Source organism: Pocillopora damicornis, chromosome 9 (assembly GCF_964200805.1).
Source record: "Pocillopora damicornis chromosome 9, jaPocDami1.2, whole genome shotgun sequence".
NCBI lineage: Eukaryota > Metazoa > Cnidaria > Anthozoa > Scleractinia > Pocilloporidae > Pocillopora > Pocillopora damicornis.
In genome coordinates this window covers 9,615,859-9,630,354 of record NC_142678.1, presented here as the reverse complement: position 1 = coordinate 9,630,354, position 14,496 = coordinate 9,615,859, and the positions used below count along the sequence as shown (strand labels likewise).

Below are 14,496 nucleotides of genomic sequence, written 5' to 3'. Positions count from 1 at the left end.
TGTCAGTGATTGGGGTTTCGCAAACAAAAGAAGGGAACAATCCAATTTTATGTTGAATAAATAGATAGATGAGAGACTAATAAACGCTGGTATATTCCCCCGACCACCCCGCCAATTTTAAACAGGGTATTGAAGAGATTGGCTGAAAGTCGGGTGTAATAGTGTAAACTTTCATCTACATTCAAGTTTACCGTTTCGAAAAAGGCCTAAAGTTTACTCTTTGAACTTGAATGTTTTACTGCGGTCAAGGCATTTGAGGAAAAAGTCTGAAACGTTATTATGTTTGACCTTGTCTACTTAGCATTATGTTCACCAAGTTACAGCTTTTCAGCTTGCGTTGTTTTGCAATTACAGCCACTTTTTTGGAACCATGTCTTGTTGCGAAGCCGCGTTGCAAAAGTGCCACATTTGGTAACATTGAGCTAGGAATTGCGACAAAGGGAGAAATGACCTTGCACAGCGCCTGATTTCAAATCCTTTTGTACATAAACTCTCTTTGTATATATCTTGTTCTGCTAGTAATTCCAAGCTAGCAGCTTATAACCCATTCCTGCAGTTAGAGGTAAAACCTGCTCATCCTCCATACACATGCTTTTGGTGTTTCGACTGATTTTGTTGTCAAGGGGAAGTTTTAAACACCATGTTTTGTACTTGATAATATTAGAATTCTACTGACTTTATAGCATAATAAAATACCCAGTCATTCAATTTCCATGAGCTGGTATAAAACTCCGGGAAATCGGCCGCTTATTTTTAGCGCCAAATATGCATATAAAGAAAGATGAGGGGGGGAAGTAAGGGGTTCAAACTTCAGTTAAGTTTGCTTGTTATAATAAAACAGGCAGTTATTCGGTTTTTAGCGAATGTTAAATAGTTAATGACCTCTAGGCATCTCTACTGCAGAAAAGCTCCGTTCCGCGATAAAATTCCTCACTTAAGAGAAAAATGCACGAATTAGTCAGCACACTCACATGAATGTGCCGTAGTTAAAATGTTTGAGGTAATCTCACTGAATTTTTATTCCTTTGAAGACTGAAAATAATACAACTTGCGTCAGAGAGGCGAGGGCAGCAAGGAATTTTTCATCAAGCATAGAAAATTGCACAATGTCGTCAGAATTAAAAGAAGTCAGATGTTTTCAGCTTACCTATTGGTCTATTTATTTTGGCTGTTGCTTTTGCTCGTTTTTTGTTTCTTTTTACCGACAAAGTGATGACGTCGAGCTTAAAAAAAGAAGTTCAATTTTCTAATAACCATTTTTTTTTTGCGTGGATTTAAAACCTCAAATAATTCATTGGAGGCACCGTGGAATGTCTTGCACAACATCGCAAGAGCACAGTAATTCCCAAGGTGAATCAGTCGCTGTTGGATGATGGATTAATATCAGGGTTGAACACCATTTCCAGATTATCTGAGTATGCTAGCCCATAAATAATAATAAAAATGATGGCTGCTTCCAAGACAACTAATGCTGCAGCTACAGCCACACACTGAAGCAATTTTTTTTTACACCATGAGCAATTTTTGAAACATTTTAAGTACTGCATTGTAAGGGTAAGTGTTCTGCACGAAGGGGACACGCAATAGACACTATACAACTTGAAGGGGCTTTGTCAGGGATTTTAACAAATTTTTAAACAGCCAAATTATGTATTGGTGTCGTAGGAAACCTGAAAATAACTGCCATTTTTATTAACAATTGCTATATCAGAGCACTGAAACAGCTTACAACCGTCTTTGGCTGCGAATGGCTTGGATGGAAATGAATTACGACGTGAAAAATTTCGACTAAACTTTTCAAGTTGTTTCCTCGGGCCATCAACTGGGAACCTCAAACTGATAAATTGGTCATTTGTTGTCCATGGAGGAATTGATGGTTATAGCTGTATGGTAGTGTACCTGAACTGTGCAGATAAAAATAGAGCAGACACAGTGTTACGACTTTTCCAAGGAGAAGTAGAGGCATTTGGCTTGCCTTCAAGGGTCTGCTCAGACCATGGAGTTAAAAATGTTCACGTGGCGAGATACCTACCAAGGGCTTATAATTATGAAAATGGGAGGATGCTCACTGGAATATCTATACATAGTCAGACTCTAGTATTAAAAAAGGTATATTACTGGGGGTGGTGTGTGCTGAAACCATGATTGTGGTGACTTTTTATGTAACTTGTTTGAATTGTACCCAAAATGCCACCATTCAAAAATGATTCAGCAAGTACTAGATAACTTTAGTCTTTATTCAGGCATCCCACCAAAACAAGACAAATTGCTTTCAAACAAGATAAAGGCTAGCTTTTAATATATAAAAACTTCTTGCCTAATAATAGGTATGAAATGCTGTTTCTTTTTTTCTACATGATTGCATTTTTCAACAACCGTTTCATAAGGCAAAATATCTTGTATAGCAAAATATCAAAAACTGTAACTTAGTAATGATTATGTTAATGTTAGTATTAAAATCTCCTAATTAAACTTTATCCTTGGTTATAACCTTGGTGCTTACAGATGATTGCAATGTTCATTGAGGTCATAAATGACTGATAGTCGTTATTTAAGAGAAGTTGGTTCACTGTTAAAAAATAGGACTTAGGGTCAGGAAGTGAAGAATTGCAAAAGCTGATCTTAATAAGTCCATGGCTTGGGAGGTATGGACTGCCACAACTGAACTGTAAAAGGTCTTGCAACCTTGGTAGCTGTACAAAAAGCTCTGTGGCAGCTTCTGCTGGTCCATTATGTTTGCCTGCTGAAACAAATGACAGGATTCAACTCCATCTATGTTACAAGATAGCAACCCTAGCAGTGGGGAGAAGAGAATGGGCTTTTTACTACTTTAGTTGACATGGTATTGTTTTCTGTTCATATATATTTTTGTTCTTTTGGTATTAGGAAGCTTGACAAATTGTTTTTAAGGGGTGGGGCACCCCTCTATCCAATCATAACTGCTATGTATAGCATCCCATTCTTAACTTTTATGGATCCTCCCCTGAAAAATGTATTAACACTAATGATAAACAGAAATTCCCAAGAGAATGCTCTTAACAAGCTGTAATAGATCAAGATCATGATCAAAATAAAAAACACCTGGCTTTAAGCTGAGACCCATTAATTATTACAAGAATGAATTGTTAACTATGGGAACACCTAACATTTTACAAAAAAATCAGATTGTTGCAAAGGAGGCTTAGACGCTGGTGATTTATGGTGATTTAATATGCAAAGGACAAGAAACCTAACTATTCAATTAAAAAGCAACGAATCATAACTCAGATGAATTAATGTGATCCAGAAAATCAATTTCAAACAAACTGTGTTGTTAGGTGGCATCACTAGTAGCTACACATCCGTAGTGTCTATCAAACAATCTCATGTGTGCAATTGTTTATTTCAAGTCAAGTTGTCGTCATGCCCAAGGCCTGTTGCACATCATACAACCTCGCATCTAAACTAAAAATAGTTGCCAAAGCAGAAGCTGTTGAAAATAACTCTGAAATGGCATCAGTGAGTTGATGGTCTGCCACTGCAGGAAAGATCAAGGGAACCTTTTTAATGGCAAGATTAAATTGTCAGTGAAATGGAAGACAATGGAATGCTTCATGCCAAAGTATCTGGAGCTTGATAAAAGAATACTGGAATGGTTAACAGAGCAGAGAAGCCAAGGTAAGTTTTTTGTCAAACATTGATTTTGTATTTTAAAACAACAGAAACATGATCACGAAGTGAATCAATCAACTGATTGCAAAGTGAATGTGAGTTGAATGTATGACTCTCCAAACTATTGTAGTATCATGTGACAACATTGTGTAAGGAAGATTCTCATTGGCCAATTTTCACAAGTGTCCAAACAAAATTAAGATGTGTTCAATTTTATCCTTTTGATTGTTTGGTAACCTTCTCACTTCATTTTGCATTGGAATAGCTGTTAATGGATTGATGCTATGGCTAAAGGCAAAAGAATTCAGCGGGGATCCTGAGTTTAAAGTGCCCTTCCTCTGGTACCAGAAGTGAAAGTGCTGCGATTCCGTCAGCCTTTAGACCAAACCAACTCTCGTTCAGCATCTCCTAGAAGATTTGGAGCAGCAAACAGTCAAGTTCCATTGATTTGTAATCACATCCCATCAGCGTCACAGTTATTCCCTATCAAGAATTCTCTATTCTCATAACCTTAATGTTTGACTTAGGGGTGATATTGAAAGGAGAAATAAGATGCTAGTCCCTCTCAGGGATTAAAGGGTTAAAGGAAACAGGTTATTGTGAAAGTTATAACTCTTGATTAAGCCAATTATTTGAATTATTTGAATATGTGAGTAACATTTGATGTTTTCACATGTAACAGGATGATCAAGCTGAAGATGGCCTCAAAAAGAAGTGAACTCCACTGTAACAATTAGGTGTCTACTTTGAAAACTTGAGCATTTGTTAAATACACCTTGACTTGCAACTTTGATGATCTCAGTTTGCTGTGGTAATTGAAAGGTCAGTCCCCGAGCAGGAACCTTCCACGTAACCTGTGCAGTCATAAGTTATGAGATAACTTTAGAAAAATGCATTTTTGTCTGTAGAACTATTGTAAGTACAGTACTACCTAGTGACAAAAGTTAACGATTTCCTGTTATCAGTATGAATGTTTGAGAGAAGTTATGGTGACAATTGACCCTTTTTGCAAGGATGCATAGGATTTGATGATTGTAATGCATATCTCTGAGCTTTCAAACGTTCTACTTTGTGTTAATTGTAACTGTTTACCATGTTTATTTCTTTGTACCTTAAGGCCAAAAAAGTTGAAGCAGGTGAGTAATTAACCTTACATCATCTGTTTGGAATTGTGTGATTATATATGTTTGCTGTGCAAGTTTCCACATTGTAACATGTAATATTATTTGGATTATAATAATGATGACTTTACTGGATTACACAATTACTGGTAGAACTGGTAGTTCTCATTGTGGTCCTCAAAAACTTCAAATTCAAATAGCAAAAATACAAAGAAAAAATACAATTAAAAATTGAAAATTAATTTAAAATTTCTACTTATAGTAAAATTATCAACTCTGGAGTTCCGTTCTATATATTTCTTGTATAGTTGATTTTTAAATTTACAAAGGGAAGTGAGACCCCTAGTAGTACTGTCTTGGTTGTTCCATAATCTAGTGCTACTTGCAAGAAACGACCATTTACTGGTCATGGTGCTAAAAAAAGGTGTGGATAAGTCCATATTAGCTGGTGCCCGGGTTGTGTAATGATGTCTATATTTAACATAACGAATATAATGATTAAAGTAATCAGAACATTTCCCATGGGTAATGTTATGCATAATACACAATTTCCTTTGCTCTATTATGTCACTAGTGGGGCTCCAACCTAATCTCTTAAAAAGGCCAACTGCTCTTTCAGTGGCCGCATTAAAATTACTCTGGCACACCTTTTTGAATTCTGAGGAGCCTTTGTAAATTATCAATCCTAAGCTTTGATTTAGTGTATGGTGTTTCTTTCCAATGCTCATACTCGAACTAACCATTGACATAAGAAATTGGTTGCAAGATATGTGAGTTTATATTTGAGGGTGGGAAACTGAAAAAGCGAGGATCTTCCGTCAGTTAGGACTGAAATTAACGTGGGTCCTCCATTTTAATTCATGTGTTTACTTTGACCTGCCTCCTCCCCTTTAATGCTAGGGCACTCAGACGATGAGAACATTTTTTGCACTTTGATGGATGAAAGTTAAGTTAATTGGCATCCACATAATGTACAGAGCAAGAACATAGATGTCTTTGCTTAAGAAGCTATAAAATTAAACGAAGAGAGTAGTGCAAACAATATCTTACCTTTTATCCTTTTCTAGATATTTACTCAAATAACACAGTCACTATCAGTCTCGCTCACTCTCAGTTTCCACTGAGCTTGTGAGTTCTAATTTTTTTAACAAATTTTACATTCTTTTGAATATTCTTAGATCTGATGGTACCAGTTAATATTCATGTATACTACCATATTTGTTCGACTATAAGTTGAGTGATTTTTACACAAATTAAAACTGAAGTGAGTTAAAATTTGGGATCTAGAAGGGGTCTCGGCTTAAAGCAGAAAGTTTTTGAAAAAAATATTTTCCAGTGCTTGGAAACTCTACCAAATTGGGATGTATTTACTTATAAGCCAAGCTTATAAATAAATAGGAATAGGAAAAAGCTCAATGTGTTTTTCCTGCTTCTGTCATTTTAAATATCACTAATCAATCATGCCGCCACTGTGTAAGATGTTTACTTTTTCTTGTGGTCATCTATTTTTAGTATCCATCTTTTACCAGCTGACATCTGAGATGAATCAACTCCACACTGGTAATATGACACATTGTAAGCAAACCCTACAAATGATTAAATTTTATTTGATCAAAATAAAAAAAATAGAGGAAATTGACTGGCACAATTCAAGTTTCCCTTCTTAGGTATTCTATGATCATTTCTTCTACTATATGGTAAAGTTTGTAGTTTCCCTCACTTCACTGACTTCTGTTCATCTGTTTGCTTTCCTAACAATCTTAACTATGGTTGCCAACAAATGCAAGGAGCATATAAAATGTGTACAGTTATTAAAGACATCATGTAATCAGTTTTATAAATGTAGAGTATTCCTTGAATATATGATTGCGGTAAGTGCAGGTGCTTAGTAAACATCACTCTATTGTCTTCTACTCTTCCACCTTGGAGGGTGCCTTGTGTACAAAAAAATTCAAGTTCAGTGCCTTTAGTGGCTTTAAATTTTTCCCCAAAGAACAAAGAACAACAACCACACCGAAAAATATTTTTAAAGACACCAAAAATGGTAGGTACTAGCAACTGACATGTGAGTGAAGCATATCAAGCATTAAGGTACGATTGTCAATTTGCTTTTTATTACTTACAAACAGCTTATTTCTAGCAGATTTGAAAACTTCTGTATCCCCACTTTCAAAGGAAAGCATTTCCCATGAAAATTTAAACATTAAAGACATAAGCTACCAGCAACAGGTTTTTCCATGGCAAGTGTTTCATAACATCACATTCTCGTTGCAACTTTTTGTTACATGTGAAAGCATAAGAACATTTTAATTATTACAGTGTAATGAAATCCCCCATTTAACCCTTTAATTCCCAGCAGTGACCTGGAAAGAATTTTCCCCAACAATATCAGTACAATTACAAGCAGACCAGTCATGAGAATAAAGAAAAATATCAGTAAGGGAACTATTAGTTTATCTAATTCCAAATTCTCCAAACTAACATGACATGAATTTTAGGGCCGACAGTAAGGAGAATTACCAATGAAATCTTGGTTGTTAAAGGGCTAACACATATGGTAATCATGTGTATGAGAAAGACAGTTAATAAATATAGCATTATACTCCAGTAAAGTGTTCTTATGTAGAGTGAAGTTTCAAACTCATTGAAATTAAGTTGACTTCATGATTCAGATTTTAGTCAAAATGTGTAATATCTCTTTACAAGGATGAAAATGGAATGCCATTTATGAATTTTAAAGTAGTAAAGGCCAAAAAGGGTTAGCTGGAAAACTCAGAAAGCAATAAGCTCTTCCGAAAGAGACAGGCCTCCCTTCATTACAGAATCACGCCCATTGAAAAGCATCACCCGGGAAAAGTAGGGTACCCTTGAAGTTTTGTGGGCATAATGACCTGGGAATGAGGTTGCAAAAGCTCACTGCCAGCTTCGTTCTCTTAAGATCTGAAATGACGAATTCCCCAATGGGAGTTGTAAAATTTCGCTTTGCATCTGTTTAGAGACGACGGAGATACAAATAGTATTGTTTTAAAGTGATGAAATGCTCTTTTCGTCAGTAAAGAGCAAGGGCTGCATTTGCGTATCAAAAGAACATGAAGTGTTTATCCGTAAGCTTATACTAACCACTCGATCGTGAGCAATTCTGTCGGAAATTGATGGTCAAACCTCATAAATCTGCCGCATTTCAGTCTTAACACAAATTAAAAACCTGACTACTAATTATGTTTATTCTTTCTCGATGAATAGCACTACATTTCGGTTGTCTGAGCAAGAAATAATACTTGGGAACTCGGTGTACACAGGGAATTACATGATTACAGGCCTGCGTGAAGTTACATATGCTCTCTTTCTCTTTTCTAGCTCATTTCCATTTTCCCGTGCAACGTTTTTCAATGGGGGCAATTACGTAATGCAGTCCTCTTCAACAGACCTCGCAAGTTGCCTGCATGGAACCAGTGACATGTGCACAGACATGCTATGTTAATATGGTAGTATCATCTTTGCGCTCTTCCTAACTTCCATCGTTTGGTGCCATCTAAATATAGATTTGGATACCAGTCTACCTTTGAACGTCCAATAACTGCCATGCTATCATCAGACTGAGAGTCTTTTTGAAAGAAAGGACTAGAAGATTCAGGAATGACGGGTTTCAGAACTAAAGGAAAACCTTGGGGCACAGATGATTTGAGTGGATGCATACCGCTCAACGAATGCTGCTGCTTAATCATCTCTAGGGACAGCCTTTGGCTAAACATGGATGTCGTAAAAGACTATAGTAATGACCCTGGGTGTCTAAAAGGACGATTTTGGCCACCCCCCATTGTCGTGGTCACGTGAGACACCTTGCTGGTCAGGGGAAAAGCCTGATGCTGTGACTGTAGATGTGCCATAATACAGTAATTGACTGGTTGATGAGTGGGAAGCAAGATCATTTAACTGCAATTGTGTTTGCGGCTGCCATGATGAGAATGAAGCATTCCAAGCCAAAATGGTGTTGAATCAAATGACTGCTGGATAGCTGTTTGTGAAATGGGTACAGTGGCACTTGAGGTCGCACCTCAAGTAGCAACTGAAGTCAAACTTGAAGTCACACTTGTTGTTGCCATGTCTAGAAACGAGGAAGACATAGGTAGGACAAAGTCAACATTTTCTCTTGTTTTTCTTTGCTTCTTTGGACCTTGCTTTTGACCAGATGCTCTTGTGTCAATGTTAATAGCCACCGCTGATGAGAGTCCACCCTTGATCTTCTGCCCCTTGTACCATGTGACGAACTTATCAAGGGTACCTTCAACATATTTGTTTTGGTTTGAAATTTGTGCATGTACAGGTGGCTTTAAAGTTTGTGTTCACTTGAACAAAGTGTGGAATACTCCCTCTTTCAGACATAATGGAGAATGTCCTTATTTTGGAGTCCCTCAAGGGTGCTGGGAAGATGGTGTTTGATTGGGGGAGTATTCTACCAGCTTTCTTCCAGATCCACTCAGGGATGTGGAGATCTAGACTTCCTGTTATGCAATTATGTGGACGCAATAATTGTAGGGATGTATCTGCTCCAGACAATAGTTGCATTTTTGTTGACAAGAGGTTGGCATGAGGGGAATTTCCAGCGTAGATATTGTCTATGGATAGGTCATATCTTCTGGACATAATCCTTTCTTTGGCATTTGTTCATAACTCATCCACAGGCACAGGCATTTGTTCAAACTCATCCACAGGTAATTGAAATCTTTTAAATTGCACTTGGAGTTTGTATCTCTCAGAGGCTCCAAATAGGGTTAATATAAGTCTCTTGGTCATCCTCAATCATTTCTTTCACTGCTTTGGCGAATGCTGTTTCACCCACTTCTTTGCCCTGTGTTTTATGTCGAAGTCTGGCACTCATGTTTTTGCTGTCATTTGTATAAAATTTGTGTGGTTGAGAACTAAGGCCTGCCTTTGTTTGCACATCCGCAGTCATGCAAATTCTTCATCATGGAGGCCCTTTCCATCATCCAGTCTTAGAATTTAGAATTACTGTGTAAGCCTGTCCCTTTCTGCCCAAGGCTGTTTCAATGAGAGAACAATTGTATCAAATTCATCTCGAGTAGTCACATCTAGGAGACCTGGTTGGTAGGTTTGTCCTTCCTGCTTCCTAAATACTTCCAACAGGTATTGTCTGAAGTCTGTTACATGCAAATGGTTTAATTTTAACGTTACCTTCGAAGTGAGAGGGAGCAGAGATAAGTTGCCTTTGTAAAGCAGGTGGATTGTGCCTCGCTAAGGCTGTACTCGCCATCTGTTCCAAACGCTACTAGATCTTCCAGTGCCATTACAATGCTCTTCAACTTGTTGAAGCACTATAAGTAAGTTTGCTTAAATTTGTTTGGTGGATGAAAATAGGCCCTATGAAAACAGGACACTTTCTAGTCTTTACAGATTTTGAAAGGACGTCTCTATAAGAGGTCGGTGTTATGCTAAAATTTCCAAAATTAAATGTTGGATCAACTGACAAGTGGCTCAAGTCCAGAACTTGTGTGCAGAATTGCGATAGGCCAGGAAGTTGATTATCAGTTGCCAACAAAAGAGAAGGTTCAAGTCATCTTTGTTGCAATCTCCCGTGTGCAATTGGTTCAATAAATCTCTAAATGTAGCTTGTTCTGGGGTGAAGCCTTTACTCTCTGATTCAGTGTTAGTTTAACAACAGTGTTAAACATGAAACAGGCTAAATGACCTTGTTCTTGTAGAGTGCTGGAGGGCTTAGAGTAATTGAGAGGCTTTTCTACTACTGGAGGTAATTGCATAGGATCACCAACTAATATAATTGACTTTCCACTAAAGAATTGATCGGTTAAATCAGTAGCTTGCCTGCACTTTTTGTCAACCCAGGCAATAATTTTTTGGCCTAACATTGAGTATTCATCAATTATAATGGAACTTGCTTCTTGTAGAGTATTATGTAGTCTGAGGCTTTGCCCAGTTAAGTCTTTGTTGCCATTTGCATTGACAGGAAGTGTTAATGCTGAATAGATAGTACAACCATGTATGCTAAATGCAGCTTTGGCAGTTGTGGCAGTCACTGCACATGATAGTTGAAGTAGGTTTTTAAGAACATTAATAAGGTAGCTTTTTCCTGTTCCACTACCACCAAAAATTATAAGCAGTGGTGGACCCTTGGATAATGCTGCTCTGAATGCCCCTTAATAATATCATAAGCACATTCCTGCATATCACCAAAAGTAGACATATCTATATTTTGTTCTGTCCTAGTTGTTTAAGTGAATGAATCTTTGTTAGTTTTAATCCATGAAGACATTTCTCTTATTTGATTTTTTTAATATGTAAGTGTGTCTGATTACTAGTTATGATGCGAGTTAACAATTTGCTGTGGTTGATCAGTTGTAGCAAATGATCCACGAAGGAGATCTGATAAGAGCATCCATTCTTAATGTGCAGGAAGTTCTTGTGTGGTTTCTTTAGCAATTGTGTCATCATCACTGTAATTTTGAACACTTTGTAACTTGTCATGCCAGTCAGGAACATTTTTTTTTAGCACAAGGAGTTTCCAGAAATTATTTTCATTTTGTGACATATATTTCATCATTACCTGGCTGATCACCCCAAGCGTTGTGTTGTGTTGTCTACCAGGGTTTATATGTAAGCAGTTGATATTTACAGTTTTTTTTCTTATTCCAAGAATAAATCGGGAAAACTCTAGGTTCAGTATTTTCTGGCTGAGGTGTTAGTTTGTTGTTAGCAGTTTTGTATTTGGGGGCAAAATTAAGAAAATTTAAAGTCATAATATCAGGAATACTTTCAACATACATGGCACGCTTAGCATAAACATCTAGAAGTGAATTGTCTGTTCCGACATTTCCCTCGGCAGAATTTGTTTTAATTTTGCAAGAACCATCCAAACTAATGGTAACTACATTAAATGATGAGCTGATTAGTTTTTGTTTAGTTGCAAAGGAATCGTTTTAATATCTGCCATCAAGTGTTACATCAACTGGCTTGTTATTACAAACGTCCGTCCTTTTAGTTTAAATACTGAAACAAGGCTACTACTAAGCAATGCCTATTGTTACAGTTTCAATGACAACAAGTGGTGCATAGTCTCTTGTGCAGAAAAGTCCTTTTGACCAAGTGACTTCATTATCACTTTCTTTATAAGTTTTGTGGGTCTGCTGGAATTATTACAATTACGAACAAACGAATTGAAGGCAGTTTTTAAAACAGAGAAGCATGGCTCTCCTTTTGAAGTATATTTTTTGAGGTATTCAACACATGCACGATAATCAATGACTACTTGAATGTCACAGTTAGCTCTCCATCCTTGCAGTTGAAGGTGCTGGTGATTATTTAGCCTTAGATCATTCCTCTTGGTTATCACCTTCACTTTGTATCGAGAAATTGTAGTTTAGAGTTAATGGGTTCAAATTTTAGCTTTGCACTCATGGAAGGTTGAAATGGAAAATGAAATCCACATGTAAGGTCTGATTCATTTTCCTGTTTTCTAAAACAGTAAGTTAAACTACAGGATGTGTGTCATTGTACAGTGTTCAGTAAATCTATATAATCAGTATCAGAGTTTTGAATGTCCTTGTGATGCTGTTGACAAAAATGAACTATTGGTTTTATCCAAGTTCCATTATCAGGTGGATCTGGGTTGTATGTGGATAGCAACCAATCCAAATACTTGCAAATATCATATAAAGCCTTTCTACCATCCTATATTTGTTTATTGAGTTAAGCTAAATTTGCTGGCTCTGCACTGTCAGAGATTTCTCAGCTTAATAGCCTTTCAGTGCTCTTTCTCACAGTTTGCTTAATTCTGGATTATTGTTCAGCTTGGCAACACCAGGGCAATGAATACTTCCCCCAGCTTGGTTTCAACAAATCTATACCAGTGCCACTTGGCATCTAATCAGTTATATAACCAGTACTTAATAAAGTTCTTTACAGTTAGGGCACTCGAACCATGAACGCTTAGACATTTTCCCTGCCTTTTTGGCATCATCCAATCATGAAGTAGCTTCGTAACGAGGCTCTTACATTTATTTCTTTTTGTTGCTATTCCGGTGGGAGATCGAGATCATGGCTGAAAAAAAGCGAAGTGTATATCTGGCATAAATCATTATTGCCATCCATGAAACTTGAACGACTTTCGCCCGAGTTTGAAAACAGAGGATTTCGTTCAAGAAGATCACTGGCTTACGTGAAATCAAAGGATTTGGACTTGTTTTTCCCCTCTCCTGATAAGCTGTTGCTCGCAGAAAGACGTTTATTGGAAGCTGAGCTGAAGAACATCAAAACAGAAACTGCTCGTCAGCCCAACCACCTTGAGCCAAAATGACTGAATATGACAGCATGTGAAAGCGGTGTTGAATGATAGGTGGATGCAACTCCGCAGCAGCAGTCATCTCAGGTCGCAACCAATTTTGGGTTTGAAGCGATCGCGACCCCTTCAAATCAAAGCTCTGAAACTTTTCAAAGTCCATTGGACCGAAGAGCTTTAGAACTTTCAGAAAATCTCAAGCTACTGGAATTCCAAGTTGAAAGTGCCAAAAATCACATTCAAGGTAAACAGAAGGCCTTGGAAGACTTCCCAAAAGTTTCGCGTGGAAAAGTATGCGCTGTCTGCCATTGGTTGGGTCACAACAGAGCAAAATGCACGCAAATGCCTTGTAACAATGTCAACGTTTGCAAGATAAAAGAAAAGCACCCATCTATTGGCCGAAATTCGCACTTTACGGCATGAACTGAAAGAACTTAAACAGAAGTATGCGAAAGTTAAAAGCGACCACAAAGTATTTATCTCTTCCCACCAGCGAGCTAAGTCAAGTTTTTTTGCCATCATGCGACCCCATTTAAGGAAGCAAAATGCCGCAACGCACTTGGATCGTTCTGCCTTGGATAGAGACTTGATGATTCTCCAGCGAGCGCTGCGAAATAAAGTTCCATTAGAGGAAACATACGATTGGAGATTGCCAAGTATTATCAAAGAGTACAAACACGGAATCGTTGACCCTCTGAGGGTACAATGAACTGAAACGCATGAAACTGTAACAGGTGTATTTTATTCATTCTATACTAGTGGTTACAGTACACTGCATTTGATTTCTTTATGTAGCGTTTTTATTGTTCAGGTTGTTGTGTTTTTAAATTTCATACTGGCTTGAAATTCTCTTATTGACATGTGCCTAGTCTCAGTTTGTGTACTACGATTTCATAGTTTGCGTTGTGAAAAATATAGTTTTCTTCTTATTGTAAAAGTAAGAATTAGTTTGAATGATACCACTTTTCATTCAATAGAGATTGTATTTTATAGAGCATACTTGTCAATTTACGCTTTTAGTTCAGAAGCAAGCCCAAGTTTGTTTATTCTCACGGGTAAGATAAAAATAGAGTGCAAGGTAACAGCTGCCAATCACATGTAGTCTACACATTTTCTATTCAATAAAGTCTTCTTTGGGAGATAAAAAGTCAGTCAATTTTGCTAATTGAGCTTGAAAAATTTTTTACAGTTTAGTAGCAGGCGATTTTTTTTGTTGTTGTGAAGGAAAACTGGCTGATAAAAATAGCAGCGGCATGATAACTTAGTCGTCAATCAGACGTAGCCACATTTTCGAAAGTATGCGATAGAATTTGCTGGGCTTATCTTTGACACAGCTTCGCCTATCACTATTTCAGTTTCATCAGCCGTTAAAGATGAATTTTGTTTCAGATAGCACTTTACTGGGTGAAAGCA

General features: G+C 37.3%; 1 pseudogene; it reads right to left on the bottom strand.

Moving 5' to 3' along the window:
* Positions 1-10,265: 10,265 nt before the first annotated feature.
* The window catches only part of LOC113682266 (uncharacterized), a 5,539-nt pseudogene continuing 1,308 nt past the window's right edge, over positions 10,266-14,496 (bottom strand).